The following is a 9,223-nucleotide window of genomic DNA, read 5'->3' as shown; positions in this document are numbered from 1 at the left end:
GCTAAAACCTCACTAGGAATCTCGCTGGAAGTCATTGAGGCATGGCTGAAATCCAGCTCCAAAACCATGTCTTGACTACAATTAATGGGCATCTTTTACATTTCCTACTTTCTGGGGCAATACAGTCATATCTCTCAATGAAGCTCTTTAATGCAGAAGCTATGCTTGGCTGGTCTAACATACCCCCAGCTCCCCTCACTTACGTCCTGCCCCTAGGAAACCTTTTCAAGCCTCATGCTGACATGTGGAGTCTGACCCCAGGGAAATGTCTCAGGTCCTCCTCTGGTCTTCATTTCTCCCAGGTAATAGCAGGAACAGGAAACCCAGTGCTTGAGATTCTAGGATTTGCGGGTTGCTCTGAGAGCCCCTGAAACCATCAGGAAAGCATATTTCTTTTAAGAATGTGATTCTCAAAATCCCCATGGGGTATGAGTACATTCTAGACCTGAGGATAGCAAATCATGAGTGTAAAAAGCTTTCTAACAGTAAATAGTATAGACATTGCAACAAAAGATCCAAAAGACTACTTCATCTGATTCTCCTTCCTCCACCCAAAAAAGTTTCTGTTAGTTACTTCATGAGTTTCCCAGTACTAGCTTTTTATGAAATTTTACAAACACTTATATTGGGGAGGTACATATATTTGAATTTAAATGAAATTAAATGGATCTAAAAAAAAAAAGAAAAAAAATGGGATGTGGGGAACTAAAGAAGTCCCTGGGTAGCTATAAGAACACAAACTCAGTAAGGGCCCAGGCAATTAAAGAGCAGAAAAGCTTATAAAACATCTGCATCCCCTGGGATTGAGCACACTAATCACTTTCTTTTTCTCTTTTTTTTAATTTTATTTTTTTTAATTTAATTTTTGTTTATTGTTGAATTACAGAAGTACTCCTTTTTCCCCCATTGACCCCCTCCCCTCAATCCCTTCCCCCTCCCCTCCCCCTTCACTACGCTATTGCCTGTGTCCCTGGGTTCCGCATATATACATATAAATTCTTTGGTTAATCTCTTCCAGCCCCTCTCTCCCCTCTTCCCTCTGAGATGCTTGGAACAGGCTGACTAATCAAGTTCTTCGAACAAATCTTCTAAGCCCCTCCCCAGAATAACCATTTCTTACCTCATTTTTCAGAATTTTGGTATGTTACTTTATTAGTGAGTGTTCTCCAGAGAAGCAGGACCAGTAAGATGTGTAATCAGATAGATAATTTTATTTTCAGGAATCGGTGTATGCAATTGTGGAAGCTGGCAAGTCCAAAATCTGCAGAGTGGCCCAGCAGGCTGAAGACCCAGAGGAAAGCTGATGTTGCAGCTTGAGTCCAAAGGCAGAACTCTTCTGCGGGTCTCTGTCTTTTGCACCGCAAGGCCTTCACCTGGTTTGATTAGGCCCACCCTCATTAAGGAGGGTAAGCCTCTTTACTCAAAGTCTACTGGCTTAAACATTAATCTCGTCTAAAAAATACCTTCATGGTGAAATTTAGACTTGTGTTTGACCCAGTATCTGGATGCTGTGGTCTAACAAAGTTGACACATAAAATGAACTGTCACAGCTACCTTTTTGCTTCTCTTTTTTTAATTTATGAGTCTCCTCGTGATGATTATCCATTTGTGGGAGAGCTACTGATCACACCGGAGGCGGCTACTGTTGCCATTTAATTCTATTGGCCTGACTGTCAGCCACACCCCCGGCTGAAGGCAAAGATGTGACATATTATAGTTCATGATGAGCGTGCATGACAATACAGTCAGAGCTTTCATACTAGGGAAATGTAGAAGGACCAGGAGTAACCCTTCAGGTTTCAAGAAGCCAGCAGGCTGAGGCAGTGAGAAACAATTCTGTTCCTACGCAGGACAATCCCACTTCAAATTCCTGGACTGGTTTTATACAGGGAGCTCTTATACTGGGAGCCAGCCCACAAAGGAACAGTGGGGGGAACTGCTGCAGCCTGGTGAGGCAAACGCTTCCTCCCCCACGACAGAAGAATCACCAAGTGGCTTCTAAATTTTGGCACCCCTCATCTAGCTCAGCTGGTTTGGTGCCATTAAGAATTCACCCCAAGCTAGAACAGGTCTAGAGATGGCATCCGTTGACCCTGAGATGGAAATAGAGACATCTGAGGTTGCTCCAAAATTGATACCTGTATATCTACTTCATAGGACTTTTCAAAAGTTTTATCTCCCTCAAACTAAGTCCAGTTTACTGCCCCTGTGGCTCAGGCCTGCAAACACCTGGAAGGAGGGATTAATCACGCCTTCTGTCCTGTGGTTGCACTATGTACAGTGCTCATTACCTGGGATCACAGTTACAGGCATTCCTCAGAGATATTCCCGGTTTGGTTCCAGACCACCGCAATAAAGCGGTTTGTCGAGGGTCTTGGCTTCAATTTGTAAAAATACACATCTGAGAAACACAATAGAGCAAAGTGCAATAAAACAAGGTATGTCTGTATTTTATAAATCTGCCTCTCCCGGGTAACTAGTCAGAAGCCAGCCTCTGAAACATGTAACTCCATATCTGGCACTTACTAGGCGTTTGGTCAACATTTATTGAAAGAAATTGGAATTGACTATTGAAAATCAGTGTCTACCTACGAATTGCTTTCACAGCCTACTTCATGTCCGCTAGGCACATAAAAAATTTTATTGGGCCCTGGCCGTTGAGGCTCAGTTGGATGAGCACCAGCCCAGGCACCAAGAGGACATTGATTCGATTCCCGGTCAGGGCACATGCCCAGATAGTGAGCTTAATCCCCAGTAGGAGGCATGCAGAAGGCAGCCGATCAGTGTTTCTCACATCAATGTTTCTTTCTCTCTCTCTCTCCTTCTCTCTCTAAAATCAATTTAAAAAATTTTTTTTAAATTTTGATTGGCACAGAGGCCAATGAAATCACATGTTTTTTGTAGTGTTTTGTGGGTTTTTTTGGAGATCACAAATTTATTTTTTTTTAGAATAGCTTTCTTTTTATTTTATTTTTCTATTACAGTTTACATTGAATATTATTTTTGTGTTAGTTTCAGGTGTACAGCATAGTGGTTAGACAATCATATCTTTTACGAAGTGATCACTCCAATATTTCAAATACCCATCTGGCACCATACAGTTATTACAATATTATTGACTATATTCCTGTCCTACTTTTTTTTTCTGCAAGAACTAATATTTCCCACTGAGAGGTAATGCAAGACTTTGTTGTGATACATTAGTATGTACACATCACTGCTTCATGATTGGTTAGGCAAATCAGACATACGTGTAAAGTATTTCTGGGTGTGGGACTGTGTGCTCAGCACTAACGTGGTTTAAAAGCCTTTATCAATATGAATGTATTCAGTGTAGTTTTGCTCCATTCATTTTCAAGAAAATTTCTGCCAAAGACTTAATAACCATGGTTTGTCTATCAGTTGTTCTTTAAATAAATATGGTGTTCCATAAAAAAAACCTAAAAAAAACAGAGCTAGTTCAGCTCACATCTTAAGCAATCATACAAGTGCTTTTCCTCAAAAACATGCAAGTTGAAAGTATCGGTGGACATTTGAGTCAGCTAAGGTGACGCTGCTATAGGGCACTTACAGAGCAGTCCCCCCTACTCACTTTTCAAGGTTTCAGTTACTCACAGTCAACCATGGTCCAAAAATATTAAATGGAAAATTCCAGAAATAAACAATTCGTAAGTTTCAATGTGTGTGCCCTGCTAAGTGGCATGATGAACTCTGACAACATGCCACGCCATCCCACCTGGGACGTGAATCAGCTTTGTCCAGTAAACCAACCTGTGTATACCGCCTACCTGTTGGTCACTCAGTAGCCACCAACAGCAGTGGCATCGAGGTGCTGGGGTTCAGGTAACTCTTATTTTACTTAATAATGGCCCCAACGTTCAGGAGTAGTGATGCCGGCGATTAGAGTATGCCAAAGAGAAGGGTGCTCCTTTTAAGTGAAAATGTATGTGTGTATAGGAAAAACATAGTGTATCTAGGGTTTGATACGATCCACAATTTCAGGCATCCACCATGAGTCTCTGAACATATCCCCTGAGGATAAGGGGGGACTACTGCATAGATCAATTAATCTGTTTTAACAACCAGCAAGTGGCACTATGTGTCCAATACTATGCACCATCTAGCTTATTTTCCACGGCACTGGCTTTTTGTTTTTGGCTTTTTGTTTTTTTGTTGTTGTTATTGTCGTTTTACAGTGTAGCTTCTGAGGAAAGTCACCCAGACCTGTGCTAAAATGACAGACTTTCCAAAGAATGTGTAAATGACACTACCTGCAGTGCGACAACCAAAAGAGAGCAAAAGATAAACAGGGTCACACACATAGCACAAGACTGAACTGGTGCCTTGGGGGGAAACTCTACTCTCTTATTTTAGCTGTGTTGCTAAAATGCATGAAGGTCAATGGCACTGTTGAAGCGTTGGCTGTTTCTCGCAGCAGAAAATTTGCTGGACGAAAGCAAAAGAAATTTGAAAGAAAGATAGTCTTTTTTTCTTCCTTCTGTTATCTGGGCTCTAGCTTTTAATTCGCAATAACATTCAGCCTGGGTCACTTTAACCACCAAAATACTGGAGAAAGAAAAGACTGAATGTCTGACTCATTTCACTGCGGTCTACCATGAGTTAGAAAGGTCTCCTGAGCATTCTGCTGTGTGTATTTGGCTTCTGCTCCTTCCTGTCAAGTGTGCATTTCTCCGCAGCAGTCCCCAAACATTTTTGTCTTGAGACCCCGTTTCATTCTGTAAAATGATTGAAGATATTGGATATTGTATTATTTTGAGTTTTCTATCAATGTTCACCTGACTAGAAATTGAAACTGAGAAAAAATTTAAATATTTATTAACTCATTAAAAATACTATTTAAAATCGATTACATATTAACATAAATAACATGTTAATAGAAATAAGTACATATCCAAAAACAAATATAGCAAGAAGAGTGGCATTGTTTTACATTCTGGCAAATCTCTTGATGTCTGGTTTAATAGAAGACAGCTGCATTCTCAGATCTGCTTCTGCATTCAATCCAATGCAATATGTTGTCACAATTAAAGTATATAAAGAAAATTCAGTCTCAAACAGAAATGTAATCGAAAAAGAGATGGGTATTTTAACAGTCTTTTTAGATAATTGTAGCTGTTCTTCTTAAATACTGTACCCAAACCCAACAAGCTGTAGTTTCTTCAACCACATCGATGAACTTGTCATTCTGTTATATTAAAATCCATTGGTCTATCTTACATTTTGAGTAAATCCCTTACCTATGCATGATTTGTAACATCATTGGTCTTTAGAAAATCTAGATCTTCCAAATGTTAACACCTTTAATATACCTTCTTAGAGAAGTTATCACTACCAATCCTATCATAAAAGTTTATAAGTATTTGGAAAACTGTTAAATTCACTATGACAGATACAAGTTTTTCAAAATTCTGACTTTCTCTTGAAAGCTCAGTTTTTATCATTGACAATAAGTACTGTCAGAACCTATATAACTTTATTAACCAATGTAACCTACAATAAATTCAATTTTAAAAATATAAATAAGTAAATAGCCAGTTTTGGTTTTTTTCCTGATGTTTTAGGCTCACTCCATTCATTTTCAAAAAATTTTCTACAGCCCTGGCCCGTGTGGCTCAGTTGGCTGAGTGGCATCCCATTCACTGAAAGGCTGCAGGTTCCATTGCCCTGATCGATTCCAGGCAGAGCACATACCCAGATTTCAGATTTGATTCCTGGTTGGGGCACTACAGGATGCAACCAATTGATGTTTCTCTCTCACATCAATGTTTCTCTCTCTCCCTCTCCCTTCCTCTCTCTCTAAAATAAATAAAAACATATTTTTTAAAAAAAAAGAAAGAAAAATTCTGCTAAATACCAAATAACCACAGTTTGTCAGTTGTTCTTTAAGTAAATATAGTCTCCCATGAAAAAAGGAGCTCACATCAACCATCACAGGAGTGTTTTCCTCAGGGCAAAGTTCCTATTTTGGTGTGAGCAGAAGTGCTTCATGTTCACTTTCCATTTTGTCACACAGAATATTAAAATGATATGTACGCAAGGGTGTGGATTTAATAAACTTAATTTTTATAGCTTCATTAAAACATTTTAAAGTGAGACTGTTTTATTGTTGTTTTTACTGCAAGTACAATGACTGCTATTACCACTGCTTTTGCATCAAGGTACACTGTCGACACAATTTTTTAAAAAGCCAAAAATGTCAGTATTATTATGAAAATAATTTTGCCCTGTGGACCCCTGAAAAGGTCTCCAGGACACTCAGGGACCTGTGGTCCACACTTTGGGAATTTCTGCCTTACAGTGAGGGGAGAGATAGAACTAGACTCAAAAAGACTAGGATTTGAACCCTCAGCTAAGAAGTTGAGCCATTTATTAGCTACCGGAGCATGGGAAAGTTAAACTAAGTCTCAAATTTCTTATGTATAAAATAGAAAAAAAAATAAATGGGCATGATTAGCATATTAAAAAATTATACACACACACACACACACACACACACACACACACACTGTTAGTGCCTGGAATACAGACCCGACTAGAGCATGGGCCAGAGTTGTGTGTACATAAGGGAATTCATGAACAAAAGAAGTAATTACATTTGTAATATTTTCAACAATAAAGATAATTTTTTAAAATAAGCTATTGAAAAAAGCTAGAATATTCTCTAATTAATATATTCATGCATTCATTCCAAAATATTTATAGAGAGCACTGCCATAATGGAGATATAGAAACAAATGGCATGATCCCTCCTTTAAGTAGTTTACAGGGGCATTTAAATCAACTTGGCATTTAAATCAGCTGTACGGGCTCAATCTGGTCAGTGATACACACACACACACACACACACACACACACGTATGGCATGCACCAAGTGCCAAGGTCAAGCAGTGGAGTGCTTGCATAGAGCCTATATCCAGATTTAGGAAGCCAATTGAAAAGAGATGGACTCTGGGGCCAGTCCAAGGGGAGAAGACTACAAAGAGCCTGGTTTTGACCAGGTTTGCTGGTCACCAAAGTGCCTGATGAGCTAAGGGGGAGAGCAGGAGCCCTGTCATTCTGAACTACAACTTATGCCCTTGGGTGGAAAAGGAAGTCACAGCGATAGTGTCATGAGCACCGGATTTTCAGGTTCCCACCATGGTGGTGAGAAGCAGCAGCAGGTGATTCCTCACACATACAACGTGGGAACCTCTGGATACAGAAAAATAATGCTCCGATGTTCTGTGACCAAGGACTTCTGCTTTACAGATGCTGCTGTGGGCTCTGGGTCTCCAGTTGCTAGCTTTGCTCTGTGCGGCCAGAAGGCGTAGGTGAGACAGGATTCACTGCAGCTTTGGGTGAGAACAGAAGGCGGAGAACTACATTTGCTCCAAGTGTCATAATTCAAGTGTCATAATTTAAGCCTCTAGTCAGTTTCCATGGAGTTGGCTCCCCAGATGAGAATCTGAAGGGTCATGAAGAGAGGAGAGCACCTCACAGATGCGGCAGGTTAAGTTGTCATTGTGTTCTGACGAATCAGGCAGGAAATAGACTGCTGCTCCATTTTCATCTAAGAGAGGAGAGGGGAAAAGAGAAATTATGAGCAATCATGGACAGAAGAGTCATCTTACATGGGGACTGTGGAATTTCATTATTAAGCACTAGACATTTCAGGTCTGAGGACCAGGAGCCAGGGATAACCTGCACATTTCACAAATTGGCCCTCAAACCAGCCCTGCATAGTGAAATGACATGACTTGCTTTAATTATCCTACAAACTTCTGCATAAATGATCCTTTGCACTAATATAATCTCCGAGTATGAGGTTATGAACAAGAAAGACAAGTTACACATCCATACCTTTACAGCAAGGTATCATTATTCTATGTATGGGTAAGTATCTGGAAGGACAGAAGGATGGATGGATGGATGGATGGATGGATGGATGGATGGATGGATGGATGGATGGATGGATGGATGGACGGATGGGAAGTTTAGTGGTGGTTTGGTGTGAAATATGAACTGTCGAGCTAAAGATAAAATAAATTTCAGGGGGAAAAATTAAAAGCTTTTAAGGTAGGGTACCTCAGAAGACCTGTCTGGGGGTCATTTGCCCAGAGAATTGAGAGTGCAATTCAGATTCATTGCTCTGGCCTTGGACCGGAGAGTGGGAATCACTTTGAACATCTGGAATACTCAAGGGCACTCGCTTTCTGTCTAACCAATACTACATCAGGAGAGTGGAGGGCTGAGAGATTCAGAGACTCAGTCTCAGAGTCTCTCAGGCTTGAGAGTCATTTGGTGTCTATAATCCTTCCACATAATTCATGGCCTTAGAACATCCTTCGCCCTCCATTGATCTTAACTTGAGGTCCACAGGCATGGATAGAATTCAGGGGTTCTGTGAATTCAATGGAGAAAATAATCACCTCAATTTCCTTAGCTTCTAATTAAAATGTACCATTTCTCCCCATTGCAAAAATAGGCAACAAGCCCTAATAGTAGTATCATTACATGTAACTGTCACTGATAGAAATAACAAATACTGTCAGATATCAGATCACAGTGTCTATAGTCATTGCTGCTTTGAATTATGGTTGTTATTTGGACCACAGCTAATGTTGTCATTTAGTACATTAATAAACATGCATTGCTGTATCACAGATTTATTCTTTTTGTTAACTATATTTCAATATAATTGTTTTCCTTTATAACCCTATGTATTTTATTTTGTGCATTTAAAACATTATTCTGAGAAGGAATCCATGAGCTTCACCAGACTAACAAGGGGCCCGTGGCTCCAAAATGTTCGGGGTGAACTGCCTCTTTCCATTGTCCCTCGTCTTCCCTGGATGGGTATCACACTGAATTCTCGTGTGGAAATAGGCGGTTTTTCCGTGACAGTTCCAGGAAGCAGCTGAAACCTTCGAGCCAGAGGACTGTGAGCTGTTTTATCCATTAGGTGCCATAGAAACAGGGCCTAGGGCCAATGAGCTTGAACAATGCTGTCTGCACAAATGTCTGAGACAGACCCAGCGACGAGAAAGGGGGGGGGTTGCTCTAAACTAAAAATGAAGCTACAGATGTGCAATTAATAAATGTCTAATTAAATCGTGTACCAAATCTAACATGTCAAACTTATCTATCATTACATTGAATATTCATCAATATGTTTGCATTGGAAAAATTGTACATGTCAGATTTTCTCACTTTGCAAGAAGTC

The sequence above is a fragment of the Miniopterus natalensis genome, chromosome 7 (genome assembly GCF_054644295.1).
Source record: "Miniopterus natalensis isolate mMinNat1 chromosome 7, mMinNat1.hap1, whole genome shotgun sequence".
In the NCBI taxonomy this organism is placed as follows: Eukaryota; Metazoa; Chordata; class Mammalia; order Chiroptera; family Miniopteridae; genus Miniopterus; species Miniopterus natalensis.
The sequence above is the reverse complement of the archived record's forward strand: the minus strand, read 5'-3'. Positions refer to the sequence as shown.